This window comes from Cryptotermes secundus, unplaced genomic scaffold (genome assembly GCF_002891405.2).
Source record: "Cryptotermes secundus unplaced genomic scaffold, Csec_1.0 scaffold873, whole genome shotgun sequence".
NCBI lineage: Eukaryota > Metazoa > Arthropoda > Insecta > Blattodea > Kalotermitidae > Cryptotermes > Cryptotermes secundus.
Window position 1 is genome coordinate 1,857,832 of NW_019739229.1, and position 17,742 is coordinate 1,875,573.

A 17,742-nucleotide genomic window follows, 5' to 3' on the forward strand; every position below is an offset into this window, starting at 1 on the left:
ACAATAGAAGAATTGTTGGACGCGTGTGTTTTCAATCCGGTCTGTGTTGTATCAATGGAAAGTCTGTGGATGTGTATGTAAATTCCCTTTCTTTTCTAGGCAACAGCTCACTAAACACTTTCCTGCGGCAACAAGGCATTGTTGGAGGTCTCGTTTTCTATGCCTTCTGTGTTGTATGAAAGGAAAGTAGGCGATTGGTTCTTCCAAGAACTTCTTGGTTTCCTGGTTGGCGCGAAGTCTGCTGCTTTTATCTTCTGGGCGTGCTCAGCGTGTTTCATTTCAGCCTCATTCCCCCATGTGCGATGCTGGGTCAGTAAGGCTGTTTTAAGTGTGTTCTTTAGTACTCTTGCGCGAAGAGCTTTTCTGGGATATAATTTCTCTTGGTACTCTCTTCGGCTGTACATATACTAAAATGGAACGATAGAGAGAAGATTAGCACGGCCCCTGCGCAAGGATGACACGCAAAATCGTGAAGCGTTCTGCATTTGTCCCCCTCGTTGGTGTCTTCACCTTATCGTGGTGAGGGGGTTTGAGTATGCCAAGGACCCTGAGAGCTATACCAGCGGTAGCGTAGTTACTGGCAGGGCCTCCCTTGCTGGACAGGTCAAAGGGTAGGCATCAGACGAAGAGACACCAAAAACCAAAAACTAATGCCGGAAGCAGCGTCATCAGCAGCGAATTGAAGCACAGAGCAAATTATGCTCGAGATGGTTCAAGTTCGTATAGCAACAGGCGTGACCAGAGTGGTTTGAACGGCTGTTGTACTGCGATGTGGAAAGCAAATGGAAAAACTACCACATTATCACTTTTCCTGGATAGTCTTTTTCCAAAAACAGATGATCGCATTAAGTGCAGGAACTGTTTTGGAAGAGACTGTGGACCTGTCGTCTGACAGATTACTGATGAATGAATGAATTTCTCTTGCTACTTGTCATACAGGATATCTACAATATCTTTTCGGACAGCTTTAAGAGTACTCTTCATGTCTTTAAATAGAGTTTAATTTGGAGTTCATACGGGGGACATACAAAGCAGGTATAGTCAGTTAATTGAATGAAAAAGAAAACTGCTCAACAGCAGTTCTCTATTCATATATATTTAGCAGAAACTTTAAGAATAATTTAAATGTAATCAGAACACTACATCAGTTATCTCCTTCCATTTGCACCAGAAGCGTTAAACGGAAGATGCCCCAGAATTATCTCGCTTAACATGGCTTCGTAATCTTAAAACGATCCAAAACCATGTGCAAACTTAACCTGCATTCGCCATTTGTTGCACTATATCATATAATGATGATATTATTTGCAAAATTAGAACTGAACAAAATCGGGTAAGAAACTTTTGTCGTAAGATAATTTTGAAGAAAAAATTTTTTTTTGTTACGTGTCACAACCCTACGGGCCTCCACGGCCTCTTAGAGGGAAAACCTTACCTATACTAAGATTTACGTCGACCACGGTGACTGCGCTGTCTAAGACACGAACTGTATTCTCCTGCTTGAAAAATGGGGTCCTGGTTTCGAATCCAACTCGAGACATGGATGCTTGTGTGTGTGTTTTCCTGTGCTTATGTTGTTCTGTGGGTATGTAGCTGACTTGCGACGGGCTGATCCCCCATGCAAGGAGTCCTGCCGACTGTGTAGAGGATTACGAAACTGAAAAAATGGCCAGGGATCTTGTAGAGGACCTACTGAATGAATGAATCAATCAATTAATGAGCAGTACTACGATTAAGAACAGTATTTGACAATCTAGCACTGATTCAGCATATTTTGTGTCAATTTACGTTGCAAGTTTCTACCTCGCAATATCAGTACAAATTTAGTAAGGCGATGTAAACAAAGCAATTGATTTTTACTTCGAACCAGATCATGACGTAATGAAAAGCCGCAGAGTAAGCGCCTGGCTGGAGACTCTAGTAGCAAATTGTCGTCTCGGTTTCACTGACTCACAACTGCGGCCTATGTGTGACAATTACATCCTCTGAGCATTGAAATGTCAAGTCCTTCAGCACAGCCTGCAAACAATAGCCGCTTTGTCACTTGCTGTTCTGAGAATGGCAAATGTTACGGCCTCATGCAGACAAGCAATTGATCAACTTCGCAATTCAGACTTAGAGTATGAAAGTTGCATACTAGATGGCACGCTTATACACGAGCCCTGAATTGTTATCAAAACTTGTACTGTGGGGCTTATCTCACGTGAATGCACCCCCACCCCCACCCCCTGCAGTACGTGTCCCCACTACGGAGCGCTCTGTGCCGCGGGATGTGCGGTGCGTCACACAGAATTCACGTAATCCCAGTTTACGGAATTCGTCATCTCGAAATTTAATGTATGAGGGGCAGAGAATTTTTAAACTCTTTACTCTTAATTGGCCATACTTAAACATGTAAACCCCATTCAATTACACAAAATGCAGATTACAGTCCTCTGGGATGTGGCACCGTGTAGATGTTGTCTGAGTCTGCAGCCACCTATTCACGCTGGTTCCTCGTTCGAGAATTTTATAACATGAAAATGGAAGCGATACATTCCTACAAAACGTCAGTTTACATAATACCTGTATCTAAACGGTGCCACATTCCAGAAGACAGCATTCTTCAAATAGTTACCCGTCACATATTTATTGCAGTTTGTTTAAGGACATTGTGGAATGAACGGATGTCAATGAATCATGAATTCTAAGGAGTTGAAAGAAGTTGTAATTGCCTGATTTAAGGTGACATGTGCCACGCTATAGCTCAAGCGGTTAGTCGCTGGCTTCCCACCACGGCGGCCCGGGTTCGATCCCGGGTTTGGTCACGTGAGATTTGTGGTGCAGGTACAATAGGCCAATGACTGGCCGCCGTGCTGAGTGGACCCAGTTAGACTCCACCCCGCACTAAGTGAATTAAAAAAAAAAAGAAGGTGTTGATATGGAATATTCCTGGGGGGACTGAGGAGAGCCACAAGATATCTCAGTCTTTAACAGTATGTGTCCCTAATGGGATTCGAAACTGGTACCTCCCGAACAGAAGCCATAACCTTTAGCACGATGTTTCAGTCGCCTTGCTTTGTAATTTCTCACCGATTTACTGGCACCGTATAGCTTCATATCCCAGAAAACACTAACTTCATAGTCACGGTCCTGAAATATTCTAGATGATGATTCTAAATTATTGTTGGGGATTCTATGGCCTGGAAACGGAAACCCCGACAATAATTTAGAATCATCCTATATACTATGACGTGTAGAGAATATTATGGAACGGAAATCTTCGCAGACGCCTTTTCAGATAAGAGTTGTGATGTCATAAATATGTATATTGTCGCGTATCGGGCGTATAACGCGACAAATAACTTCACGCCGTATTTGATATAGCGAAGTTTATTTCACATTCGCACTAACAATCACCCAAATTACAGATTTACGATTACTGCTATCTGCAGTATCACAATTAGTACACTCCAAATGCCACAATACAACTGGTTGACTGTCACAGTACAACTCCCGACTGTTACTTTATAACTGGCTGTGAATAGCCTTTGCTGCTCCTCNGAACCAAAAATAGAAAAATGAAATACGAACATCATGTACAGTGGACATTGTACCGTGCTGAGTTGGATAAAAGAAATTCTGAGAAGAACCAAGCGTCTACTTTCCTTTGATACGACACGGACTCAATAGAAAACGCGCCTCCAAAAGTTCTTCTTTGCAGCGGGAACATCTTTATGCGAGTTGTTACCTAGTAACGATGAGAGAACACACAAACAGACACATGCTCGAACATTAAGGGAGGGATTTAAGAAGTCGGCTATTGAGATGGTCTCGGATGCGAGTTTCATAAAGATTCGTTCAGGCATTCGAAAGTTAATGGATGGAGGTGCGATTCACAGACACACAGGTATCATGGAGATTGCATAAGCCTTCTTTCATTTCTTAAAAAAAAGGGAAGTAGGCTGAAAATTGAATCAACCTCAAGAGCACTTCTTGTAGGTGTCAGATGGAAACCAAATTTGTTCAATCTTAATTATGTCGCTGGACAGAAACATCTTTTACATTGCAATTTATAGAAATTTCATGTATGATATATTCTGTTGGCTCAAATTACATAGAATAAGATTTTTCATCAATATATACAAGCCACTCAGCCCTAATTTGCATTGCGTGAGGAAGACAAGCATGTTGATAGAATACAGATATCGAGTATTGGACAACTTCGAAACTCATGTACGTTCTATATCTTCAGAAGCATCCGAAAAGAACATAAAATAAGAATCTAAATTTGTCTGAGGAGACACTACCATGATTATTGGGTTTTCTTTACTTAACTATCCTGTCTGAACACCACAAGGAAAGTGTCCGTGAAAGATAAATTCAGAACGAAGCAGTCATGCGTTATTTTTATGCCCATTTACAGCATTTGTCTGAAAGCCCCCAGGACTTCCACGGTATGTCCCAAATTGGGTCACAGCGACGGGAGTAGATAGTGCAGCTTGGGACGTGCTCAGTACACAGCAGACGTGCTATATGGGATCTCATTCTTGGTAAAGAATAGAATTCGTTACATCATGGTGCATTATCCTTTTGCACATTTCTCAGCTGTTAACAGCTGCACCGGGAACACATAATCCCACGAAAAGTACAAAAGAATACAAATCTTTATAAGTTTATTGATGTCTAAAAACTTCGCTTTAATAAATCAGTCCACATCATCATAAAGAACCCGGATTTGCGCTACAGAGATTTAGAAAGCGAGTATATGATTATACATCCCTTAAGCTTAATGAGCATACGAATATGTAAGTAACTACTCAAAATATACTTAATTAAAAGTAAAGATATCTTGAGTACAATATATCTACTTAACAAAGTGCTATGTAGGTATGATCAGCAGTTAAAAACATAGATTTCGCAGTCAACTCTCCTAGCTTATTACATTCTAGTTCATTCTTTTTCATGAATTTTTATTGCACATAACGTAAGTAACTTTTTAATTATTCATTTCCCATAGATTTATCACCTTGCACAAGATATCAACAAGTATTTCGCCTTAAATCCAAGATATTGTGACCTCTTCTCTATGATATGTTGCCTGAGTAAAATATTTTCCCCATATTTCAGAGAGGCGCAATCAAATTTCCATAAATTTCATATATAACGATAGAATTTTATAAGCTTCAGTAATGCTCTCTAATAATTTCACGTAAGGCGCGATCTCCTGGCTCATTACATATTGTTACGTGTATTAGTGGTTTTAGACGCGGGTTTGGATTAGCGAATCGATTTACTGGATAGTCACCATTCGTAACTACAATTAGTCCTTACAGTCTCAAGAGTATTTTAATTATGAAACAAATAAATTCTTCTATATCTGCTTTAACTAGCCGTTTCTAGGTAACGGTTCAAAGGAATAGCTATTCTTCTGCAAAGTTTTCCCTATCCGTTTCCTGGCAACGGATTTTAACACAGGAACTATAACTGTCACACTCCAGATATCACTGCACCATAGCGCACAGAAAGTCTTCTGATCACACAGTAAGTCTTCACAGACCGTCTTCTCATGCTTCTTCACTTGGAACTCCCCGTGGATATGTCCTACCGGCAACTGACTCTCAACTGCTCTGAACTTGCTTCTGAATTCACTTCTCTTATAAGCACTCTGCACAGACCTCACTTAAAACACAATCTGTATTGTTGAGGACGTCGCCGCATTGCATAACACGGAAATGTGATTACCGAGCTGTTGCCTAGAAACGGATTGCATAACCCCGTTGTTCTATTGTCACTTGGCAGAGACCACATGGAAAGCACAGTTTCCCCGATATTGTTGCATTTTTTTAAGTGTTTACTGAGCCGTTGCCTAGCAATGCTTTGATCAAAACTGTTAGAATATAATGATTTACTGTTAATTATCCTTCATGTAAGTTTCGTTGCATGTAACTTAGATAACATTAAAGTACATCCCTGTTGGATTATCAAAAATTTTTAATTCCATAGATCTGTAACACTGTACATGATATGAATGGGGTATTCCGTTTTAAAACAGAAAATTCTTGCCCCCCATTTCCATTGTTGTGAGACATGAATACAAAATAAGTCCATGTTATAACATTTTACTTTAACTTAAGTCGTAAGTTTCTAGGAAAGGTATTACACAAGTAGCTACAGAATTTCGTATAAACGTTAATTAATTCCCTAAAAGTCTCTGCATACTACAGAGTCTTAATTAAAAGTGTACATGAATAAACAGACATGGACATGCTCCTCATGGTTATGTTACCTTCAAAACGTTATGTAGCTCTCCTGTATAGAGAACAGAATTGCTGGATGAGCAGAATTCTAAGGCAGTCGAAAGAAGAAAATGAGAACTCCCTGTCAACTAGGATTAAATAGAATCTTGTCTTTACAGGAAATTCTCTCTTCGCCCTGTAGTCATACAGAGCTTCATGAACTGTGACGTCGGGTTACCTGCACTGAAGCAGAAAGCTTGGACGCACAGCAGAGAGGATCCAGAGAATGCAATTTCAAATATTATAAAGTTGTTCCCATGGAGACGTACGGAGGAGTAGAGGTACAGCTCCATCTTTTCTGGCCTCGGCACTAGATGGAGGTGGATCGTCAGCTTCACGCCGCCGCCGCATTACCTCCAGGAATAAAAGCTGCAAGTACCCATTGGTTACGAGTCCTGGTTTGCCCCAGAGACAGTCTGGGCGCTGTGAAGCAAATATTTCCTTCCCCTTTCAGGAATTGAACCCCTGGCGTCCAGCCCGCAGTCCCTTGCTGTCATGACGTATCTCCCGGCTGACATAATTGCAAATAGTGAGATGAAAGAAAATTAGGAAAGAAAAGGTGTACACAAGTAAAAAAGAAAAAGGCCTAAGTTGTGCTGTCCTGTGACCTGTAGCATGAAACAGAAATGAGGCGGGCATCAAGTATATGCTTATCACAGTTAATGCTTTCTAACCGTTCGCAAAAAAAAAAATCGGAAAAACACCAACTGGTTTCCTCATGCCTGTCTGTCCGTCGGTATGCCTGTCTACATGAACATTTATAGTCCCCACTGGATGAGTTGCCATGACAGTTTATATAGGAGAGTTCTAAATTCGGTTTACTCTTTTTAGTTTTTGTTAAAATTCGACAAAAAATAATGGGCACTTTATTAAAGCCCCAAATGCGTCTTTTTATATTTTGTGGCTGTCCCCTACTCCACTGGGGGCACGCGGTAGCATAGTTGGTTGATGCAGTATGCTACAGGCCGGAAGATCGCGGGTTCGAATACCGATGTGATCATTTAATTTTTCAATTGACCTAACACTTCCAGTCGCATTGTGACCCTGGGTGGAATCACTCTCTAACAGAAATGAGTAAAAATTGGACAAAAGAATAAGTGAAAGACCAAGCAGGTAATAGAGAAGTAGAGGAGAAAATAAAGACAAAACAAAAGACAAAAAAGGGGGGACAAAGGAACAAATACGAGAGAAATTAGAGTAAAATGAAAAGATGAAGGAAAGATATAAATATTCAATCAGAATAAGAAGAAAGGGACGAGAGATGGGAGAGGTAACGAAGGAGGAATAAAACAAACAAAAAAACAAGTTGATGGCTTTCAGGTATTATCTATATAAATAAGAGCTAAAGGATCCTGACGATGGAGAATAGATATTAAAACTAAAATTCTGGACTGTATCCATCGTCCCAGTCAGTTGAATCACGACGTTTCGGAAGCTGGTTCTGCTACCGTCCTCAGGTAAGTAAAATGGAGGTAAAAAAGGGGGAAAAAATTAAAAGGTAAGGAGGGTTCTTATGTATCCTATACAGTTGGGTCCCTTAGATCAAGCTAATCTCAATCACTGGACAAACTGGCAGGGGACGAAATCAAGGGTGATCAATTCATAGTGGGAAGTTATCAATGGGAGATAAAAAGACGAATCAAGATAAAAAATTATTGAAAGATCCAAATCGTCTGGGACAAGGAGCAAAGAAAGAATTGAAATATTCTACAGGAATATAGAGTGAAGGAGAAAAGGAAAAACAGGAAAAAAGGGGGAAAAAATTTAGGGAGTTCTAATCACCCTTCTTCTTGATGTTATGAATGCCATTCATTTCCTCAAACACCAGGGGTGACCAAATCTCCCATTTATAACTTCCCACTATGAATTGATCACCCTTGATTTCGTCCCCTGCCAGTTTGTCCAGTGATTGAGATTAGCTTGATCTAAGGGACCCAACTGTATAGGATACATAAGAACCCTCCTTACCTTTTAATTTTTTTTTCCCATTTTTCCCCCTTTTTTACCTCCATTTTACTTACCTGAGGACGGTAGCAGAACCAGCTTCCGAAACGTCGTGATTCAACTGACTGGGACGATGGATACAGTCCAGAATTTTAGTTTTATTATCTATATATACATAGCCTCCAGTCTGCTTTTCACTCACTGTTTCGAGTCTCGTACAGACGGCGCCTACTTCGTCGAAAGACTTAAAAATAAAACGACGGCACGCTTTTACTCATTTGTCTGTACTTTCATTTTAATCCATTTACTTCTCCCCCACAACAGCGGTCTCATTAGGAGCCCATCAGCGCGCCACAAGTCTGCGAGCCATGGACTCGCTCTATGACACCGACGGTAGCACTGAATTACACGGTGGGAGATAAATGATGACGTGGATAGTATCTGGAGAGAAGCGGTCCTGGTCTTATCGAGGCACTTCCCGGTATTCTCCTGGAGGGACTGAGAAGAATCGCGAAATTTTTTCGGCGATATCTGGTATTCGGTTGAGACTGGAACCAGGCCTTCCAGAATATATATCCAGCCTTACTGCTACACCACCCTGCTCTGTAAGGCGTTTACCGTCCTGGATCGCTCCAGGTGTGGGGGAGAGCGGCATCGGTTCCCTCTCGACGCTTGGGGATGTAATCTTCTGCAGGTGGCGGTGCCGCGGTGGAAGAACCCTCCCACTCAAAAGTCTTGCCGGGTGTCACAAGGAATGTTTCAAAATTCATACTGAATCTAAACATAAAAGAGAGCCTTAAGGCGGCTGTATTAGGCCTTCGTAGAGCGACACGTAAATGAGTGGGATTGGGCGCCGTCGCTTGGCGCCTACCAAGCTTAAGAGGTCGGGAGGTACGGACGGGAACCATCTGATATTTCAGACATGTCCGCAGCTGGATGCTCCCAAGCAAACACATATGCCTGTTGTTTTACAAAACTTGAAACTAAAGTCGTTGAGAATTGAACCCTATAGAGACAGACACTATGCAGGGCGAGTTCCATCAAACTTAGGTCCTCCTTAAGATCCATATTAATGGTTTCCTTCTGTATGTGTTTCGGGTTTTCAAATGGCTCCACAAACTCAAGCCCGAGCCAAATATCCAGTCATTCAGCGTACAGTTCTCAGGATTCGTAATCTTTACTGCAGCTTGGTATTCGTGAGGTCCCCGGTTCTGTCTCAGGGTTTTCCTCAGTCCCTTAAGGTAAACGCCGCTCATCTATACGGCACGTATCGTATTTTCCCCTGCATCATTCACTAATTCTGTGATCTGTAAGCCTACCCATTGAGAGGGTCATTGTTAAATAAACAAGAAGTTAAGATTAACACCTTCTGGAATGTGACACCGCGTAGTTTGGTAAAATATTGCATACATTTCGAAGGGAGGATGTTAGATTATCACTGCGGTGGATGAGAAATAACGCCGTGTAACCCGTTGAAAGTCAACCGACTATTCGGAACAATATATCGCCTCCACATTCCTCCGAAACGTCGCTAACTTCCAGCGGGCTACACGAGGTTACATCCCACAAGATGTAGCTCTTAATTTCGAAGCGCCCTCCTTCGTCCAATATCAGTGTATAATAAGTTTTCTACACTGAAGATTGAGGTAGGAATTACTTCCGAAATGCTAATGACGTATTACCGGCCTTACGCTGCGTAACATCCCAGGAGATACGTGAGCTGCGACAGTCTCAAGATAAAATAAATAAATGAATACATGAAATAAATTGGATCGCACTGTCAAGTTCATTTTCGTCGTATTGTTTGTGTGCAGAGATGCCGACAGCCATTCATTGTTTATATCGACAGGCTGGAGGTGCGGGGAAAGCTACAAAGGGAGTGTAGAAAGGATTTGAACGGAGGCATTCAAATGTGGAAAGGCAGATAGACATATTGTCGACTAAGAAGAAAAAAGAAACTTGTTGTGAAAGACGGGAAGGAGACATGACGATCTGAGAAAAAGGAACAGAGTTTGAAAGATGCGGTGACGTGAGCATTTTCCTGTCGATACGAGTTGACAGTCCACAAGCACAAGACGCCTCCAAAGAATATTTAGCGTTTCACGACAAGGGCATTCAGAACAGGCACAGTTGACACGTCGCGATATTAATGCAAGACTGGAATATATCTCAACGCAGCTTCTTCAGAAGATAAGCAGACATCTAACCAGCTCCAAATGGCCGCGCCATAGCTCAAGCGGTTAGTCGCTGGTTTCCCACCGCGGCTGCCCGGGTTCGATCTCGGGGTCTGGTCAAGTGGGATTTGTGGTGGACAAAGTGGCATTGAGGCAGGTTTTCTCCGAGTACTTCGGTTTCCCCTGCCAATCTTCATTCCACCAACTGCTCAACAATCACCATCACCTATCATCTGGGGCCGGTACAATAGGCCAGAAGTGGCCGCAGTACAAGGGACTTAGTCCCACCTCACTAGCACTAACAAATAAATACCGGCTCCAAAATGTCGTGTAGACCCACATTACTTTGAGAACACTTGATCTGCCCTACTGCTCCACAGGTTCCCCCTTGTATGGCACGTGAAGTTACGTCACAGTTTTAGTAACACCATGAACCAGTTCAGTGCTGACGCACTAATGATAACGGCAAAATTACCGCTGTAACTGGCCGTGGAGGACCATAAGGTTGTGTGACGTCAAGACTCCTACATTCTCTAGACAGCCGGCTCAAAGATGGCGGTGAGGTTGTCAGTCTTATGCTCTGAGGCCGCCCTTTACCCCAGGAAGATTCCTGGTTCCTCCAAAATCCACGTTTTTGTCTAGCTGTAACGCTGTACACTTGTGCTCTGCCACACTCAGGGTAGGCACAACGGCTGTACCGAATGAGGGGTTTTTCTACATTTACCCAATCCCTCCAGACTGACGTCGGCACAACACTTCGATTAGGCAATGCCATTTCCCTCCCAGCCCTATCACCAGTAATAAAGCCTGTCGTAGCTAAATAGTCAAGATACTCAGAGCGTCGTGAAATAATCCACGAAAACTAAATTGTAACCTCTGTGCTATTACAAATTGTGGCATGCTGACCTGTTGCTAGGCAATGACCACGAAAGGAGAAACTATACAACAGCCATTGCTCCACAAACAAGCAACGAGAGAATACAGCAATAATGGAAGATACGTTTTCTACGCGGTCCGTGCCGATATTTTATAACGAGGAGAGTTAGCAGCTGGAGTTAATTATAGAACTGCAGGGGTTCAGTCTTTGTGAGCTGCTGCTGCGAGGAGCAAACCCGAAAGATTTCTCTTTGTATTGAATGGGGCTGAGATTGGAGGTCATATGTGGAAGCCATGTGGATTGTGAATGTAATTTTTTTGAATGACTGAATGTCTGAAGAAGGGTTGTGGAGAAGTTGTTCATCTTTTCAGAGTGTATGGTAATAGCAAAGCCACGGTCCCTTGAATATTACTTGCAGAAGAAGGAAGACTGAATTCTATTCTACGGTTGTATGGAAATTAACGTCGCATATTTTATAATAAATCTTATATATATGTATTTTCCTTTCTCAGTAATAAGCCTTTAGTCATTATTGGATTAAGTTTGTCATTCGTTTATTGAATGGCCAGCTATAAATTGGGCCGCGGTTGAGCTCCCTTTCTGTTGCCGTAACGCGAGAAGAAAAGCATTTGTTAAAGGACCCGTGTCTTTCCAAGAAATATATGCGTTACATAGCAACGGTCTCTCCATTACATTTTCCGTTAGACTTTCTGAACAATCTTAGCACGCATCTCTATTTCCCCTGTTCGTGCCATAAGAGTCCAGTCATATGCCTCAACATTTAAACATTTTAATGTGAGCAATAAACTGTCAGTCCTCAGTCCGTGTACTGATAGGTTACGGGCTTGACTGCCGGGGTTTGATCGCTGACAGGGACAAAAGATTTATCTCCTCCGAACAGTACTCAGACAGGCTTTCGAATTTGTATCGGGGTCTCCCTCCCCGGGGGGGTAATACAGTGAGGGCGTGAAGCTTAACCCAGTGCCAAGATCAAGAATTGTGGTGCTGTACCCACACTCTTCATATGTTTTAATGGTGTGATGCTTAATTAAGGAGACAAATTTATCTTTTACCTTTTTCTAATGTGAGCAATAACACAGATGATTATCTGCTGCGAGATTATACAGGAAACTCCTTGAGAAAGGCGAGTTGGTATAGCGGTGAATGGTTACAATTGATGGGGGGGGCACCGAGTAAATGTCTCTGAACACACCAAGTGTGGGCTCTTTATTAAACGCCAACTTTGGAAGGAGAAGCTGTTACGCAGTGAGAGTCAAGCCATTGAGATCTAAGAACGACACCAGTAATGGACGTTGAGTTGTTAGCACTTCGGGGTCGTGATGTCTGAACTGAAGCCTTTCACGGTTTTCTTCAGCCCTTACAGACAAATCCTGTAATAATACCACAAAGCGGGACACATTCCCTGCTTTTCACATCCCTTGCACCCCATTTCACTCAATTCACTGTCACTCGTTGCTACACAGCGCGTAGACCAAGAACTGTTGTTAAAGAATCCAAGAATCAATCATCACTCTTCTCGGGGAACAAGAGTACTTTCTGAGCTCTTCTATCATCATCAACCTGTCAAGCAGTTGGTCCATTTGCTCAGCCTTCCTGGCCTCGCTGTCCAGCGAGTCCTCGGTTCTGTCGTCAAGGTCCGTCTTGTCGTACTCTGCCAGCGTGATGAGTCAGCTTTTTCCTGCTGCATGAACTTTCTTCAATGCAGAGTCAGTCTGTTTCTACTTCGAAACTTGCAGGTTTCTTCTGTAATGGTTCCAAACATACCTCAGCGTCTGTGACTCTGTATTGTTCTCACCTCTACAATCGGTGCTTCTTTACCATAAGGCTATTTGCTGGAGTCGTTTGGACAAATCCACCAATTGTTGGAAACAAACGAATTACGTAATTGCCTTCACTTCGCAATTAATTGAAGCGCTTGAGGCTGTAACATTGATATTTGTTCCAAAAATAAAAGAGAAATATTTTAAAAGACAATTTTGGTAATTCTACGATCCTATATTTTACTTTATACTTAGTTCATGTAATATACTGACTGAAATTATAAGGCCCATCAATTGGCTGCTAACCAAAAAGTGGCGGTTGAGTAGCAGGAACTCAATATACAAGCCACTGGTTAAGCTGTATGTGTCAGTATTGAATCAGCCACTGATTTATCAGATATTCCGCACAATCGCGCTATTTTCTAGGCATGAAGAACAAGAATGTACACTCTTCTTTCAAGCAAGGATATATATCCTCTGCTTTCATGGAACCCAAATATACATTGATGTGCGTACAAGAGAATATTTCCCTCTGTCTTCAGCCAATTATATCCAGTGGATCCCATTTCATCTATGAAAAATGTTTTTTAAATATTATCATTACACATAATATCTTCCATTGAGGTTCTGCGTTTCTGTTACTTTCATTTGTCACCTCCCTCCTGAGTGTTAGGTAACAGGTTCGTGTGAAGGTAATAAAACACGTACGTCAGAAGAAATATTCATGGGAACGTAACCTGACACATGAAGCTTCGCGCCAGTGATGTATGACGTGTTCAGAACAACCCTCCTCATCTCGAGGACCCTGTCGGTTGCAGACTGCAGGGTGGCTGTTTGACCAGTTCAGTAAGGCATGATATGGATCGTGTAAAGCAGTTCATTCCAGACCGTTACCTTTCGGACAATACGTAAAGCAGTGAAGAGGCACGGGCCGATGTAGCTATATGTGAATATGTTCTTTGCGTCTCTAGATGGCATTGCATGACAGGTACACCCAGTGCACATTCTCCCCTAGTTTTGCCTGCCGTTCGTTTTATATTCACCGCATAAAAGCACTTTGAATGAAATGTGTGTATCAATATTATCTAACCGTATCTGAATGTTATATCATGCGTCAGAGTTTTATAATATGAGCCGATATTAGGAAAGAAAAATAAATTTCGACTTGAACTTCACGCGAAAATGTGAAGTTGTTCTTGACTGTAATTAATTAAAAACTACACAATGAAGACGTGTGGGGGAGTGTAATTGTTATTACTGTACAGTCCATTGTTGAGGATTGGCCGCTTTTTCAGTTGCTTAATCCTCTACACAGTCGGTAGGACTCCTTGGATAGGAGATCAGCCCGTCGAAAGGTCTTTGCCTACACACAGAACAACACTAACACAGAATAAACTCATACAGACATCCATGCCTTGTGTGGAATTCGAACCCACGAGCCATGTGTACGAGCGAGAGAAGACAGTTCATGTCTCAGACAGCGCGGCCAGTGTGTTTGGTTACGAGAATTCACGGATTAGAAAAATACAAATAACTGATCTGGTTCGATATGTAAACTCTCTGTGTATCTACAGCTCCCAGCTACCAGTAATTAAAACATTTATATACAGGATCCTAATTCAGTGAATGTCATTTTCAAATCTGCGTAGATCACAGAAAGATGATTAACAGAATGATTACTAGATTAATTAAAATCCTCACGGCTATGAGACCTGACTCTGAAACGTCAGTAAACAACTAACAACATTTCAGAAAACAGCAGTATTCACAATTATTACGAACTATGAACTGGAAGCGATGCGGTACGTAGTTGTACGGGCCCGTTTCAAGCAAATATCCATGCGCTTTCCTAGGGCACAAAAACCACAGGAAATTTCAGTCTGTTTCCCCCTCGTCCGGACTAAGTGTAGCAAAATGCGAAGCAGCACCGCAGCGTCCGTAACAGCCACAAGAATTGACCCATTGACTCGTGTAACAAATGAGCGAAAAGCTCCGAAGTAAAATGGCATTCAGTGGCAGGATGATTATGACAAGAAGCCTCAGTCTGTAGGTAGTCTCCATGGTAAGATATGAGCCCGGGGCTTTCAGAATGAGAAGTAGAAGCCACTGACCCGTGATGTCGGAGAACATCTCTCTCAAAGTCGATACAAAACCCTCACTCGCGAGATGGATTGTCGCAACGCAACAAAAACCAGCGATAACGTGCCAATGTTCACACAGCAGGTGAAAGCTCCCCACTAGACTTACCATTTATCTACTGGATGTAATGCACTGGTAATTGGGAGTTATGTAACGCTATCCCGTATTGATTACTCCCACCGGAACAAAATGAAGCTAGTCCAATATATCTTCGCTGAGGCTAGTTGAAATTAATTTCAAGCATTGCTGTAGGTTTCCAATTCTCAGTTTAAACTTGTGGGCATCAGGCCTATTCGTTAAATTGTAGACGAAGTTCGTTGTGAAGAAAATCTGACTTTGCATGTTAATTTTTAAAGGGCTAGTCATCAAAGTCGGTCACCGTGGTCGAGCGATCTAGGGCATGTACTGTCTTCGCTCGCTCGGAAGCAAGGATCGTGGGTTCAAATCCCACACAAGGCATGGATGTTTGGTGTGTGTATGCGTTTATTCTGTGTGTAGGTAGCGGCCTTGCGACGGACTGAACCCCCATCCAAGGAGCCCTACCGACTGTGTATAGATTAAGAAACCGAAAAAGCAACCAAGGTTCACAAAAAAAAAAAAATTGTTCGGCCATTTCTGAACATGTTAATCCATTCATACGCACTTCGTTACGGAAGAAATAGTATCGCCATAATATTGTGGTAGTTTTCGACGAATTTCAGCACCGCTTACACCTTTGGGACACAAATAATAATCACTGCACTCTGTTCTTCTTTGATGCATGTTGTAAGCGGAACGGCCATCTTAACACCACAAGAGAGCTGAATCTTGAAGGTCAAGTAGGTCATTACAGAGAGGTTCTCTGCTCCATGTTGTGCGCGTATTCGCCTGTGGGAATAATAGCAAAAAATATATTCGAACTTTTTTCTATATTCTTTTCATGGTGTGAGACTGAGTCCACTTGGCACTGCGACCACTGTTTGGCCTATTGTGCCAGCCCCAAATGACATGATGAGTGGAAAAATCGTTGGTATGCGAATTGGCAGGGGAAATTAGTCAGATAAGAGCTGCCCTAGTGCTACTTTGTCCACCACAAATCCCACATGACCTGACCCGGGCTAGATCCCGGGCCGCCGTGATGGGAAGCCGGCGAATAACCGCCTGAGCTATGGCACGGCCTATGTTCGAACATACTGGGGATATATTCTACTTGCAATAATGTAGTTTCCTTTGTTCTGTGAATATATTTTCACGTTACGTCACTATAAACGAGGTTCAGATTAGTAACCTGATGTACTGCACATGTACACAGCACGTGACTATCACACACTGACTACCGTTCTCAGTCACGTTGCTGGGTAGCGACTTCCAAAGGTGGATATTCCTCTAATTCCGGGCTCTCGTTCTCGCAGGCTGGCGACAATCTCACATCAGCCTCATAATGCGACTACTGGTTTCAGGTGGTATTTCATCAGCTGCTAGCTTCAGGGCAGCACTAACTTCTTATGTACCATTGGCAAGGGCAGCATAGAACATCGCTTCCAACAGTTCCTCCCTCGTTTCGCGCGCACGTTGCTTAGCGACGGCTACGACTTTCGAAACTTCAGCGCAGTCCACCGAGTCCACCACGCACAGGGTCGCCCATCATTTCACTTATCCTCACCCAAATTTCAATTCATTTGGGTGAATGCGACATTGATTTACCTTCACAGCGTCTGCATTTGGCGCCTGTGTAGTTTTCATGCCTAATTGTGAAATTAATTACTGCCAAGTGAATCTGACCAATTGTGTGTTGATTAGTTCTATTTATATGCAAATACATTTTAAAGCAAACGTGATACAGAGCACTCTGGTTTACGGCAAACCAATGGGAGCGTATCCAGGCTGTCCTAGGAGGAAAGGTCAATTTTCTGGGAGGTCATAATATCGGTTATTACAAGCAAAAAGGCGTATACGTACATGTGTCATATTCCGAACGGTTTATAAGACAGAGCTATTTCACTGTGCACTGTACAAACGAGCAACACTCCATGTCCTCATACGAGTTGCAAAGTGCATTGAGGTTAACGGCATAATTTTCGAGAATGTACCAACTTTCTCAATAGAAAAATAAATACCGTTATTAAAACCAGTATATAATATTACTTTTTCACACATTTTATACACAGTCTGACGTATCTGCAATATATGTATATGTTCAGTAAGTACTGGCTCGTGAATGACTTATGACCCCGTGGAGTAAATCATACTCTCGTTTCTTTGTTCACCTAGGTATCATTTTAATTCTTGTATTGGGGCTTTACTCAGGTCTCTCTGGTAGAGCTAGGGTTTGTATCTTTTCAGTCTATGTATAGATTCGTTATTGTCCAGTAGGTTCACTGCTAGTGCATTAGTGTGAACGGTTGAGCCAAAGAAATAGCCGTTTCTGAGTAATACACGCACGCAACAATAGAACAATGAGGTTATGCAACCCACTTCTAGGCAACGGCTCCTTAAACACACTTCCGCGCAGGCGCAATGACGTCACATTCCAACAGTACTAGTTATCACATGATTTGTTTTCTCTGTTG

At 42.3% G+C, this 17,742-nt stretch overlaps 1 protein-coding gene, 1 long non-coding RNA gene and 1 other non-coding gene across 3 annotated transcripts in view; 2 read left to right on the forward strand and 1 right to left on the reverse strand.

The window, feature by feature from the left end:
- The window catches only part of LOC117282901, a 442,344-nt gene that overhangs the window by 410,119 nt on the left and 14,483 nt on the right, over positions 1-17,742 (forward strand). The window lies entirely within an intron of this gene.
- Positions 1-17,742, reverse strand: part of LOC111871793 (hemicentin-1-like) — a 475,354-nt gene that overhangs the window by 59,391 nt on the left and 398,221 nt on the right. The gene's annotated exons all lie outside the window — the stretch shown is intronic.
- Positions 384-489, forward strand: LOC111871821. The gene has a single exon (XR_002844103.1). It is a non-coding gene; the product is annotated as a U6 spliceosomal RNA (small nuclear RNA).